We start from the raw sequence: 14,809 nt of genomic DNA, 5'->3' as shown, positions 1-14,809 counted from the left end.
TACCTATCTAGCACAATCCTACATTCTTCTTCATGTTTGATACAATTCTTCTTCTGGAATTATGTCCACTCTACAAACTATTCTATTCTATTCTATTCTATTCTATTCTCTCCCCAGCACTTTAAAGTTACATGTTAATGAAATATACATGGGATTATTTATTTCTTCATTCCCTCAGGTAAACTTCAGCATATAGCGACTAATTTCTCTACTTCAGTAACATTATATAAATAACATACAACTGTATCTGCTCTATAGGCTAACCCGTCCAAAATTATTACTTTTACTCCATTGATTAATCAGTAAATAAATCATAACTGTAAACCATCCTTCATTAACTATTTCTATGATATTTCCTTACTTATCTATACCTTAACTTAACTCTTAACTGTATGCTTCCCAAAATCTCACTTAATATTTATCTATCTTCCATGCAGTCCTTTGCAATTACATAGAGGTAAAGTCGTTGTTTAACCACTTACTTCTGGGGATTTGGATCTTACCGCTAATACAACGTGTGGCCAGTGACTTTCTGCTCTGCATCGGGTCCTCCATTGGTTTGGGAACGTTCATCTGGAATTCTAAACTTTGCCAGGGACACTTTCCGCTTTGACGATCATCCTGGTGTCGTATCCTTCTTTGCTGTGCCGGATCATTCTGTAGGAGCCGCTTCTCATCACTTTATTTCTACAGGACGGTATGGTGTTCTTCTCGCTGTCCTCCTTTCAAATATATCTCTCGGTGGACGCTTTCGGACTTCTGTGATTCGTCTCGAGAAAGTTCCCCTTTCTGTAACTCATCTATACTTCATTAAAACTATCAGAATTTAGTGAACTCACCATAACTGGTTCTACTGGTGGATCGCTTCCGGGGACTGTTTCCTGGGCCTATCTTTCCAAAAAATCACTCTCGAAGAAAACTTTATCATCTTCCGAAAAACTTTATTATCTCCAAAAAAAACTTTATCACATCTCGAAAAATCATCTCCGAAAAACTTCATCACATATCTAAAACATCTTATCACATTTTCCACCCCCTTTTGCACGCGCTCTTCCCCTTTTATTTCCCAAAACCTAGTAACGCCCCTCCTTTCCTCGACCAATCATTTCTATCTGACCATCATCGTCCCCTTCCGGTGTAGAGATAACTTCCGTTTCTAGAGAATTCTCGAATATTCTGGAAATGACCAGAATTTTCTGGAGCTCGGTACCCATCCGGAAATCATCTGCGTCCATTTTCTTGATTCGTCTCGCCTTATTATAAAATGACCACACCTGCTCTGTTTGCAGTAAACAAGAGCGCCCCCGCTGGTACCCCTATTGTCATCTCTGGACCAAACCGTCCCTTGCCATACTATCAGTTGACCCCCCACTGTTCCGTCTTGCTATCTTCGCTTGCTGTTTCCGGTGTGGGCACTGATCGTATATCTGTTTCTAATGTTTTTCTTCAAGGTATATTTGCTTGTACATTAAATTTAACCTTCTCTTAAATTAATTCCATTAGCGCGAGACCCATTATCTTAAACACTATTTGTGATTTTAAGTGTTTTCTTTTGTGGTTTACAATATCACTATCTAGCGTTCTTTCTTAAACTATATTTAAATTTAACTTGTAAGACTTCGTGTCTTACAATATCTTCTCTTAGTGAGGATGAAATCGATTTCATTAGTTGTTGATCCATTTGGACTCTTCCATGTCCACTTTCTGTTCACCCTTTTCTTGAAAAAAAGTGTTCATTACCGATAATCCTTGAGATTCAGCAAATTCCACAAGCCTTTCACCTCTTTCATTTCTTTCACCAATTCCAAAATTTCCTATAATACCCCTTTCTGCGCTGTTTTGTCTTTTTTCAACATTAGCATTGAAGTTCCCATAATAATAGTGTAGTGGGTTTTCTGCTCTTCTAGAAGACTCTCAATTTCAGTGTACATTTCTTCAACCTCTTCCTATCATGGCTCGATGTTGGTGCACAAATCATTATAACCTTTAGCGTGTACCTCTTAGAAATCTTGAGTATTAGTCTTTACACCCTTGGTGATGTACTTTTTAATTTCAAAATGTTGGTTTTTAAATCTTTATGGACCAGAAACCCAACTCCACCTTCACTCCTTTCACTGTTTCCATTGGTGTACAGCAGATTTCCACTTGATAAACGTATAAGTGATTCATTTCTTCTTCTTGTTTCAGCCAAACTGATATTCCAATTCTCATTTTCTAATTCCTTTTCCAGCTCTGATATCCTGTCTTCACCGATGAGTGATCGTACGTTATAACAGGCCAAGTTCAGTTACCGTGCATGGCAGCCTGGTCGTACCCAGAGATTCTTAGCACCCTCTGCTTCCACTCTGATCCTCTAGCTGCCGTAAGAGGGGGAGTGAAAGCTGCTAGGGACTGAGGGCCATTTATTTTGTCGTGCTGTCATATGCTGGAGAGCTTGATCTTTTTCTCTTCACGCTGACCAAGCGTCTTGAAGAGAACCACTCTACACGTTCTTTGCCACCTAAGTGACGTAACAGGGCTTACCATCGAGAAGGTGTGCATGAGTGGATTTTAGGGAGGTAGGCCAACCGGACTTCTCCTAAATCTTCTGTAATAGAGAGATATTGGATCCATCAGTGTTTTAGGCTGAGTGTCTGATAACACACAGGATACCTGTTCGCCTCTAAGCTCCTTGTTGTGTAGGTGTTCACAATATGAGATATAACTTAAACGATGCCGCCTTTGCATATTTTTGCTAATTCAATGTTTAGCTGCAGACTAATATGATGCATTTGCACTAACTTGTACGTAATCTAAATCTCTCGCAGCCTGAGGCTAAAGCCCTTGATATGTTTCAGTCTTAATTTATATTATACACCATCAGGCATCTATCATATTGTATGGTTATACTTCATAACTCTTTTATCATCATTGCATCACTTGGGTACCTATCCACCCACCGAACAAAGGCCAGATAAACGTTTTTCTTCCAGAAAATCGCTCGACGAGTTTGCGCCGTTTCAAAGTCTTTCTAGATATCGTAAGTTCTAATATTAAGTTTTCTTTGCTGCCCCTGCGAAAGTTCCCAGGGTGGGATTAGTGACTGCGGGCACGATTGTTCTTGGTTTTTTTTTTTTTTTTTTTTCAAAATGAGTTTTTATATAGGTGAGAGGACCTTGGAATTCACTCTGGATGCAGAGTATGAACCAAGACAAGTGATTGAGGGTTTAGCGAAATGCGTAAATTTATCCAGATTGCATGGGGTTTACTCTCCTGCCCTTGAGGAAATACCTGGTAGTTTCTAAAGACTGTGTGACAAGAAACACATTACTGAGGGGCTTCCCTTTTGAAAACCAAGTGAATCACCCTCATTTGGTAGGTAGTATTTGGAAATATATCACTATAGAGCGGTATCCAGTCGAAATGCCGAATACATATCTAAAAACTTCATTAGAAGCATATGGTAAAGTCTCTAGAATATAAATGCATGCGAGGGAGGGCTTTCCAGAGTTGTATACAGGAAACGTTACAGTGCAAATTGAAATGAGGAAGCCGGTTCCAAATATTATCTATGTTATGGGGAATCGACTACTTGTGAAGTACAGGGGGGTAGAGAAGAAATGCGGTAGCTTGGAGGTGCGAATTGAACGCAAGGGCGTTGTTTTAATTGCAAATAAGTGAGGCACATTAGTAGTGCTACTCCAAAGCATGCAAAAATTGGGGGGAGACAAGCCACAACGCGGGCAGCTGCTCAGTTAGATCATATGCAGATGCCATCAGAGGAGGGGAAGAAAAAGGAGGCGAAGAGAATTCGAAAGAGGGAAACATGGTTATTCTAAAGCCACAGGGAGCCACAAAAAAGATACCCTCACTAAAACCAGCGAACTTAATAACAGGAATAGAGGAGGGGAAAAGGGCTATTGATATAAGACAAGACACCCCCCACTTTAATGGAAACAGAGAAAATAGCAAGAGGTCGAAAGTGGGAGGAAAACAAAGACGAAGATAGTCTAGGGGGAAAAGGAAAAAGAGAGGCAAATTGTAGAAAAGGGAAAGGACATAATAGAAGATCTGAATGAGTTAAGGTCAGACGACTCCGAAACAGAAGGGACATTAGGCGAGGGAAGAGACAAGTTACTGGGGGTGGAGCATTTAAAGAAACAAGTAGGATTGTAAACATTAACTATTAAGTTAGCAGAATGGGAGCAGCAGCTAGTGAAGCCTAGAATAGTGTTAAAGCCTACCCAGGAAGGCAAACTAGGCAACATTCAATTCATGTGGAGGGACATATTTTTAGGAAATTTGTTGGGAGAGACGTTACTGGGAATAGTTCAGCAGTTAAACAATTCCCGAATTTCATGGTTATTAGGGCATGAACAAGAGTTAGGCAGGACCTTGTATTCTTTAAGCATATCTCTAACACAATAGATAAACATTTCTAAGGTAAAACGAATTGTATCTATATTGTAATCATTGGCACTTGGAATATACGAGGCTTTGCTCAAGGGCAGGCTCAGCATCATGTATGGAGAAGCATGTTGTTACTAGGTATAAAGATTTTATTCATTCAAGAAAGTCACTTTTTTAACAGTGTCCAAGTGCGAAATTTCCAGAGCAGATACAAATGTCTAAGTTTCTTGAGTTTTGTTTGGCTCAAGGAATGCCAAGGGGGGTAGGCATCATAGTCTTACCGCCAATTATAGGAAAATTCTGCAATCTTCAAAGGGACATAGAAGGGAGAATAATCTGCATTGACTGGAGACTAGGGTTGCACACAATAAGACTGATGAATGCATATGCAACAAACACCGCTCTAGAGCGGAGGCGGATATTTAGTAGCTTACATCTTTTTATGTTGGGGGCCAGATTGATTATACTAGGAGGAGACTGGAACTGTGTGCTAGACCCAGATAAGGACAATACAGGTACCGGAAATCTAACAAGAGGTACAGGAGGCAGCTCCTTGGAGTTCAACAGTTTGTGCTCAAAGCACGACCTAATAGATATATGGATAAATAAATATCCCATAAGTCATGGTGCAACCTGGTGGAACGGTAGGGACCCGCATTGACCGGTTCTATGTCCCAAGCAAGATGGCAGACAAGGTAAATAGGGTAAGACATATTAACATTTCGGGACCCCTCCCAATAACAGATCACAAATTAGCCATAATGGACTTTCCATTAAGCTTAACTGTAGAACAGGGGAAGGGCACCTGGAGGTTAAACCCGGTGCTCTTGCAAGGTGACCCGCAGGACTTTAAAGGATTAACCCACCATTTGAGAAATTCCAATTACTGGACAGAAGGAAGCTGGGCGAACTACAAAAATGCAATGAAAACAGCTTTTCAAAAACTAACAGGGGAAAAGAACATGGAAAGTAGGAGGGAGCTAAGGAATCTCTATGAAGTTCGGAGACTCTTAAAATCTTGTTAGGATGGAGTGGGAGAAAGGGAAATACAAAAGTAATTTCTGTCGCTATTAGAGAGGCAGGCAGAAAACGAAGCTGTCCAGATGCGCATATGTTATAGAAAAGCAGATAAGTCATCTGATTTCTTTTTCAAGCAATTCAACAGATCACACAGAGACAGCAGTCTAATCCATCAAATACAGGAAGGCCCACACCAATATCAGAACACCAGTGACATTGTTAAGTGTTTTGCACTTGTTTACAAGCAAATTTATACAGCATTTAGAGGACCAGCTTTACTAGAGGGCTGGGAAATACCAGGATTTTTGGCAGTTCTTAGACAAGAACAAGATCAACCTATCTCGCTGAGTAAACTGTCATTAGCATTGAAAGAAAGGAGGTAAAGCGCCAGGTCCAGATGGGCTAACAGTTGAGTTTTATAAAAAGTACTGGAAGGAAATTGGGCCAGTCTTGGCCGTCATTTTCTTCAAATATTTTTCGGAAGGGGTAGTCCCGGAAGAATTTATAGAAGCCCAAACCATATTTCTTAAAAAAAAACAGGGTAAAACGGGGAAAGAAGTGGGTGAATGGAGGCCAGTGTCACTGCTTAATTCAGTTTATAAGTTGTATGCCAAAGTGCTTAACGCCTGACTTAAAAGGCACTTAGGGCACATTATTGGTCCCAATCAAACATATGATCGGTCCCAATCAAACATTTGATCGGTCCCAATCAAACAAGATTCATGATATCTGTCATTTCTAAAAGATTTGCAAGGATATTGTAAGCAGAAACAATACAGTGTAGTGGTGGCTGTACTTGATTTGGCAAAGGCATTCGATAAGCTTTCCCATGAGTACCTAAGAAATTTGCCGTACACAGTCCGAATGAGTTCTTTGCTAAGAACAGCTATCATACGTCTGTACAAATGGGCATAAACTACTCTCTTGATTAACGGTTACAGCTCAGAGCAAATAAAACAGGAACGGGGGATTAGACAGGGGTGTCCACGGGGCTGTGCACTATTCTCGTTGGCATTAGAACCCATATTAAGGCAATTAACCCTTTCTAAAAACATCAGCGGGGTTCATCTTCCTGGCCCACACTCTAATTGCAAATATGTAGCACATGCGGATGACGTGATCCTAACTTTAGCGGATAGCAATTCTCTACGAAGAGCGCTGGATACTTTCAGTCATTTCAGCTTATCTAGTGGTCTATGTTTAAACAAAAGCAAGACCAAATGCCAACAGTGGGGAATTGAGATTCCAGTACAATTGCCAGCAGGTCTCACAGTCTCGACAGCGCCTATAACTATCCTTGGGGTACCTTTTGCGAAATGTCCGGCAGTATCGTCCCGGCAATTACTAGACTCTTGGGAGGACGCTCTGTCAGAGTGGAATCTGGAGATGCTACCTTTCTCCGGAAGGGTGTGTATTATGTGGACGATTCTGGTACCGATTTTGATGAACATTGTGTCAATTACATCATTCAATTACTACACGCAGAGAAAGTTAACTCGAAGACTATTTACGTTTTTCTGGAACAGCAGACAGCAAGAAGTGACGCGGCAGAGGCTATATGCAGGAAGTGTGAGGGGGTCTATGTAGTACCACGGTTAAAGTGGTTAAGGTGGGCATATGTGTTAAAGCACATTCGGACTGCCCTATGTGGAGCCCTTGCAGCCGCTGCCTTAGTAAAGTATAATATGGGGAGGTTTATTGAATTGTTAGGAAAGGAACATACTGGTCCAACAGTAGAGATAATAACCCCTTTTTATAAATTGGTGATCAAACATTTACAAGAGTTATCTGCAGGGGGCTTGTACCTGGGAAACAAGCTCAAAATTTCAGAAATATATTGGAAGTTATCCGATATGAATGTACCGCCAGTACCGGTGCCACGTAGCTGGATGAGACTGGACACGACTCAGATGTTGAGGAACCTACAACATCATATAGGTTATGAGTCGCGAAAAGACGTGGCATGGAGGATAATGCACGGGCACTTGCTAGTGGAGATGAATAAAGCCAAATTTCGAGGGCATATGAATGTTCAGTGTTTATACTGTAAGACGTGTGAAACAGTGGAATATGCATTCTTCTCTTGTCCGGTTATTCAGCGCATCTGGCTCGGTGTGCATGAAACAATGGGAATACAGCGCTTGACCGGAGAACAAGTACTATTTTTACAGTTTCCGGTCCCAATTTCCAGAGCGACGCACATCCTTATATACCTCTTAAATGAAGGTAAATATATGAGGCTTGGAAAATCACGAAAAGAAAAGAAGGCTCTATAGTGGAGGTGTCAAAATGCGCTCTTCGAATGATGCATGCTGCAATAAGATTTTTGGTACTAGAGTTACTACAACTTGGAAAGCAAAGATTTTTACAATTATGGTGTTTCCCCTCACCTTTATGTCGGCTAATAGATAACAACATATATGTGCAGCTTAGATGGTAATGATCAGTCTAGACTGGGGGAGTGTATGTACCAACCAGATTAGCTTAGTTATTAGAGGAAAGGGGCCAAGTCAGCTGCAGGCATTTGGTCTCTCTCCCCTATGTACGGAGGCTGAGCTTTGAAAGCTGCATGTAGTAAAAGGAGTGTGGAAGAGGGGGACAACGCCAGAATCCATGTAGTGCAAGCGAACTCCAGGCGGCCGCCAACCTGGTGGTCACATGGACTGAGCCTTCCTCGGAGTGTGTCAGTGGGAGAGTGAGCAGCCCAACTGGGTTGAGGTATATAGATATGAGTGGATAAGGGTGACTGTCTCTTTCTGCCCATTACAGGGTTTTTTTTTTTTTTTTTTTTTAAGCCATACAGGCCACTAGGTAGTTCCAAAGCAGGATCCATATAGGGTTTTTGATGGGTTAATTCCATAGAAATATCTGGAAACTGGAAAACATGTCTGATCTAACCAGCACGCCTACCTACCCACAATGAAGGCTAAAGAGCCAGAAACGGCACCGGAAGGATGGGGAGAATTTAATCATCTTTGCAGTACTCTAAGTGGGTAATAACAGTCCACGTCAAGGGCACGCATTGCCCAGTCGGGTCATTGACCTTTAAGTTTGTGTGAATTACAACTAACTATCCATTTCATTTTTCTACGACATCTTTTCCTCTCCATCTCTTACTCACTTTCCTACCTCTTTTTTTTCTTTGCTCAGTCTAATAGAGATATTGAGGATAACTGCTATCTTCATCCAATACTATTTTCAAAAACGGTGCCTTCTGGGGGGCCTGATGGCCACTGAGTTTCCTCGAACAACAATCTTCTCTACTGGGGACGCGTTGCCTATTCGAGGAATATATGAGCTTTAATTGTGAGTCAAAGGCGCAACTGTCCCTTTCTTCCTTCTATGGCATTTCCTTCTTCTACCTCTTCTACTGTCACCTTCCTACATCTTTATCTCTTTTCTAAGTCTAATAGAGATAGTATGAGGGTAACTGAGAACTTTATCCCATACCATATTTCAAAACGGCACCAGGGGGAACCTGATGATGTTCGGTGTTTCCAAGAATAGGTAACAACAGCCTTCTCCACTGGGGAACTGTTGCCTATTCGAGGAGTGTTTGAGTGGTATGAGTTGAAGAAGTTACTGTCGCTTTCATTCTTATACACCGTTTCTTTTCATCTTCCACTCTTACTATTACGTTCCCTTTAATTTTTTGCTTTTCTAAGTCTAATAGGGACAATGGATAGTAGTTATTATCCCACACATATACAAAAGAGCCCTGAAACGGTGCCATCTGGGTGCTGGTATCCGCTGAGAATAAATAACAATAGTCTTCTCCTTTGGTGAAGCGTTACTTATTCGAAGTAGTGCAATATCGTGGCAACTCGTTGTGAAGATATTCACAATATGAGATATAAATTAAACGATGCCGCTTTTGCATATTTTTGCTAACTCAGAGTTTAGCTGCGTACTAATATGATGCATTTGCACTAAATTGTACAATACGTGTATTTAAAACACAGATACAGTTACTTTAGTCCAGTAAAAGACGCTCGGAAAAACTATGGAGATAGTTTATAGTGACAGGTCAGAACGTGCACAGCGTGCATATGAGTATTTGTTTCTAGTTTATACTCGGGCGCAATCACCAGGTCAGTGGAGTTTACAATAAATTACCGATACAAACATTAATCGTATTTAGCAGTCATGGGCTTGAATCCCACACCACCAATTTTTTTTTTTTTTTTTTTTTAAGGTCCTAGCCACCGAAATCTCAGGAAATTAGGTGGCAGGACCTGCCAGAGTGCATATAAGCTACTGGGTTCCTGGTCTGCCTCCACGGGACGGAGGTGGGGCAACGTTGGGCCCCAGTTGGGGTTTAGCGGCTAAACGACCAGAAGAACAAACGGTATATGACATTAAACGATCCAAAACCCACACACTTTTAAATCTCTGGCATTTACAGCGTACTGTAACACACCACAGCGTACTGTAAACTACGCGGAGATGGGGGAAACCCCTGGTGCCGCTGGACCCTAAACATACACTTACACTTACCACCAAAGAAAGCGTGCTACTGCACGCTCTCTCTCTCTCTCTTGACTACTTTTTATGATTTTAGACGAATCATCCGCTTATGCCATATTGGGCAGTAATATTTTATAAATTGCGTCTGTTCTGAGGTCTTTTTGCTGGATGAAAAACCCGAATTTCCCGAGAAACACTATTCTTACCTCCCCTCAGACCGACTAACTAAGCCACGTAGCGAAAAAGATGCATAAAAATTCTTTGTGTCGTTGACGGGATTCGAACTCAGATCTTTCCACGTGGTGTGGGGAGGACGGTGATTATACTGTTACCCACTTAGAGTCCTTGTGTTACCCGAGAGTGCTGTAGACGAGTGAAGAAAGGCAATAATGCTGACGTTATAATTTTACAAAATGAAGGTAATGCTTGAACAAGATTTTCCTGTGGATGAAACCTTTTTACTAAATATTTCAGAACAATTTCTATGATATTAAACATTAAACAAAAGAAACTAAAAAAAAAAAACAAGAAAATTTAATTGCATGGGTTGGAGATTGAGAAGACGAAAGAAGACGTTTATTGACATTAAACTTCAACTAATGTAGATTGTGTAATTTTCAGGCCTTGTGAAGGAAAGTTCTTCCAGAAAACGGAAGTTGACTGAATAAATGAGGCAGAAGAAAAGTTGGTTCTGTAAGATCGAAGTTAGACAATACAGTTGACCAGTGCAGCACGTGTTCATACTACTTTGAAAAAGAGAGAGAGCGGGAATTATAGGAGCCAATTCAGAACAATTGTGCCCATGGAAGCCAATGGAGAAGAACAGTGGCTCCGCTGCAGAATTAACAGGGGATCATCATTATAAAGAATTGGTAGTGGATATTCGAGAAGCTGTAGAGAAGACAAAAGATGACATTTATTGACATTAAACTTCAACTAGTGTAGATTATGTAATTTTCAGGCCTTGTGAAGGAAGATTGTTCCAGAAAACGCAAGTTGAATGAATAAATGAGGCAGAAGGAAAGTTCGTTCTGTAAGATCGATGTGGGACTATACAGTTGATCGGTGCAGCAAGCTGTTTAAGCAGAGCAAGGTTTCTCAAACTTGAAGATGAAATGCAAAATGCTATCAACAGCAAAACTATGGTTAGGAGCAGTTGTGACAGGGGTATGAACGAGCACGCTGATTGGCTGAGGAATATGAACGAGCGCTCTGATTGGCTGTTAATTTGATGGGCGTACCCTGTTCTGATTGGCTGTTGAGTCAAGATGGAATTTTTTATTTTCGTTCTTATTTCGCTCCCTAGATAGCGCTGAATATTTTTTAAGTTTTTATTTTACTCCCTGGATGGCGCTGCGTATTTTTTTTATTTTTATTTTACTTTCCCGAAGCTCAAATCCATGTCATCATTACTGGTGGTCTGGTGCTTATCCCCACAGTTATAAGAATAAGAATGTGTAAATGTGCCTGTTATAGTTAAGTGTGTGAGTGTGACGTCAAGAGACCTGTATTCTGCAATGAATTGTGGGGCCCTTCCATCGCAGGGGTGGGTGGAGATCTTGTTTATTTCTTGTTTCTCTGTACCTGAAACAAAAAGTTTTTTTTTATTTATTTAATTTCCAATGCTGATACTATTGGAAATAAATGCAGTGTTGTTGTTAGGCCATTTTACCAGTGAGAATCTGAAATTAATGATTTTTTATTTTATTTAATTTTATGTAATTTTGATGATTAAATATATATTTTTACCCACAGGGTGGAGCCATCTATCGGTCCTTTCTGTAAGCTGAAAAGTGAGAAACTGAAATTAAGCATATTTTTATTTTATTTAATTTATGTGTTTTGATGATTAAATATATATATATATATATATACCCTAACTAAGTATGGTGGTATGGTGGCGCCAGCTACCGATCCTTTCTACAAGCTGAAAAGTGAGAATCTGAAATTAATGATTTTTTTTTATGTTTATATATATATATATATATATATGTATATATTTACCGTAACTAAGTATGGTGGCACCATCTATCGATCCGTTCTGCAAGTCGAAAAACGTTTTTTTCCTTCTTATTCTTGAATGTAGTCTTTTTATTTCCTATGTTGACAATAGTGAAATTATAGTAATCCTATAATACCGTGATAAATCTGACTAAAAAATGAATAGCAAATGCTTAGAAAATGGTACTCACCTTGTATAAATCTGTAATAATTTTTTTTTTTTAGTAGATGGTGGCTAAATTTAAGTTGAAAGAAGCATTAAAAAGAACTAAGGCGGGGAATGGGGTGAAAATATTTTAAACAGATTTTAAAATGTGAGCAAGGAAGTAGAAATGCAGATCTCCAATCCTTGGCTGTCATAAAGAGGTTAAAAGACGTGAATGAAAAAAAGAGAGAAGACCGGTGGTGCCAATAGTCGTTACCAGAAACTTTCGTTGAATAAACCGTCACCAGTTGGCAAATGGGAAAGAAGTGAGCGCGTGTTGTATTTAAAGTTTATCTATACTCTCGTGATGCTCTTTTTGACACGTGGGAACTTTAGCCGCGAGAGGTTCCAAGCCAGTGAAAGGTTGAAGGGAAGTTTAGCGTTAATAATGTTGAGATCGAAATGGTGTCGGTACCATTCGATGGTGAGGGCTTCATATTGAAGAATTCCGTAGCTCGATCTAAGTTTAATAATAGTGATGGCAGAGTCAACAAGGGGGGTGTGGTTGTGGGTTATAGCGTGGATTGTTAACTCAGTGCAGGATTGACTTGTCCTGAAACTGTTGAAATGGTAGTATGCGCGGGTATTGGAAGTTGGGGAAGAACCAAATTTGGTGGTAGTGCTGCCGATGTAACAGGTGTTGTAGTTTGATTGGAATTTTATGGGATATATTATATTATTGAGATCGTTGATAGGATATTTGTGTGAATCTTTATAAGAATTAAATAGGAAACCTAGTTTATTGTAATTGCAGAAAGTGAGGTCGGTATCTTTGAATGTACGTCGGAATTGTGCTGCAAGTTCACTACGGTAAGGGAGAACTATACGAGTATCTGTCTTGTTACTGTGTGTGGTGGGGTTATTAATACTGTTTTTAACGGTGGATATTGTGTGTTGGATGAGTTGAGGGTGGTAGCTCCTGGCTATGAATTTATCAGTAAGTTATTGAAGTTCATTGTGTAGATCGTTTTGTGAAGAGCTGAATTTGAGAGCATTGTAGATTTGGTTGTGTAGGACGGCTTTTTTGGTACTAAGGGGATGATGTGAAGTGAAATGTACATATTTACCGGTGTGCATGTTTTTTCTGAAAATCTTGGTATTTAAATTTGTGTCTGTTGTATAAATAGTGAGATTAAGAAAATAAATCTGGTTATCTGTTGCGATTTCGAGGGTAAGGTTTAGTCTGTCATGTATTGTATTGAATTTTAAAAAAAGATTGTCTATGGTTGTTCTTTTGCCTATTATTACCCTCGAAATCGCAACGAACAACCAGGTTAATTTTCTTAATCTCACTATTTATACAATAGACACAAATTTAAATACCAAGATTTTCAGAAAAAACACGCACACCGGTAAATATCTACATTTCACTTCACATCATCCCCTTAGTACCAAAAAAAATTATTGCAGATTTATACAAGGTGAGTACCGTTTTCTAAGCATTTACTATTCATTTTTTTCCCTAAGTTGTTACTATTTGCCTCCCATGTTTAGAGACACACTTTGCTTTTGAAAAAAAAAAAAAAACCTAAAAAGTAAAGATTTTGTGTTCTGTACTACTTTGGTGTTTAAATTTATTTACCAGTGCTGTGAACGGTTATTCCAATATGCAACCTGAATTTAAACCATTTGCTGAATGTTGGTTTAGCATTAGCATTAGTAGAGGCATTTGATGCAAGAAAGCAAGCTTATGCAGCATCAGCCAAAAAAAAAAAAAACACCACTCCCATTTCACCCCTCCGTTCGTTCGAAATACCTGTCCAGCTCAGCCTTAAATTTGTTTAGGCTATTAACTTCCACAACAAGTGATGGAAATCTGTTCCACCAACCAACTACCCGCTGGCTAAAGGCAAAGTTCCGCACATCTATCCTACATCTGTCTTTCCTCAATTTGAATTTATGCACTCTCATTCTGAGCGAGAGGAAGAATCCCATCAGCATTGAGCATGCTCAAACCATTCAAGGCTTTATACACCTCTATCAGATCACCTCGCTGGTGCCTAGTCTCCGGACACTGTAATTTGCAAAACTTAAGCCTTTCTTCGTAAGAGCACCCCTTTGTTCCATTCTCTAATCTTGTTGCCCTTTCTGTACTCGTTCCAGCAGCTCTACATCTTTCTTGAAATGAGGCCTCCAGACCTGTATACAGTACTCAAGGTGTGGCCTGACCCTTGCCTTATACAAGGGAATAATCACCTCCTTATCCCTGCTAGAAAAATTCCTGTATATCATTGACAAGACACCATGAGCTACTCTTGCATCCCGTCTACATCGGTCAGAGAACTTCATATCTGTCTGCACAATTACCCCCAGGTCCTTTTCATTCTCCACCACTGTCAGTGTAGTACCCCAGAGTTGATACGTTGCTCTGGGGTTGCTGTTTCCCATATGTAGTACTTTACATTTGTCAATGTTAAACTTCATTTGCCACCTCTCAGCCCATCTGCTCAACCTTTCCAGATCCTGTTGCAGCAGCATAGCGTCAGGTGTCCTTAACAACCCTGCCAACTTTTGTATCGTCTGCAAAGTTGGACATTAAGCTTGATATACCATCATCAATATTATTTATAAATACAGAAAACAATAATGGACCCAACACTGAACCCTGAGGGACTCCACTAATAACATCAGTCCAAGTTTAGTCTGGATACGGACGTGTTGTCAATACAAGCATAACATTAACCTTTCAATATCTCTACTTTCAGACCTAATGGATATTTTTCAATA

This window comes from Mastigoproctus giganteus, chromosome 11, assembly GCF_048544385.1.
Source record: "Mastigoproctus giganteus isolate SK-2022 chromosome 11, ASM4854438v1, whole genome shotgun sequence".
NCBI lineage: Eukaryota > Metazoa > Arthropoda > Arachnida > Uropygi > Thelyphonidae > Mastigoproctus > Mastigoproctus giganteus.
The sequence above is the reverse complement of the archived record's forward strand: the minus strand, read 5'-3'. Positions refer to the sequence as shown.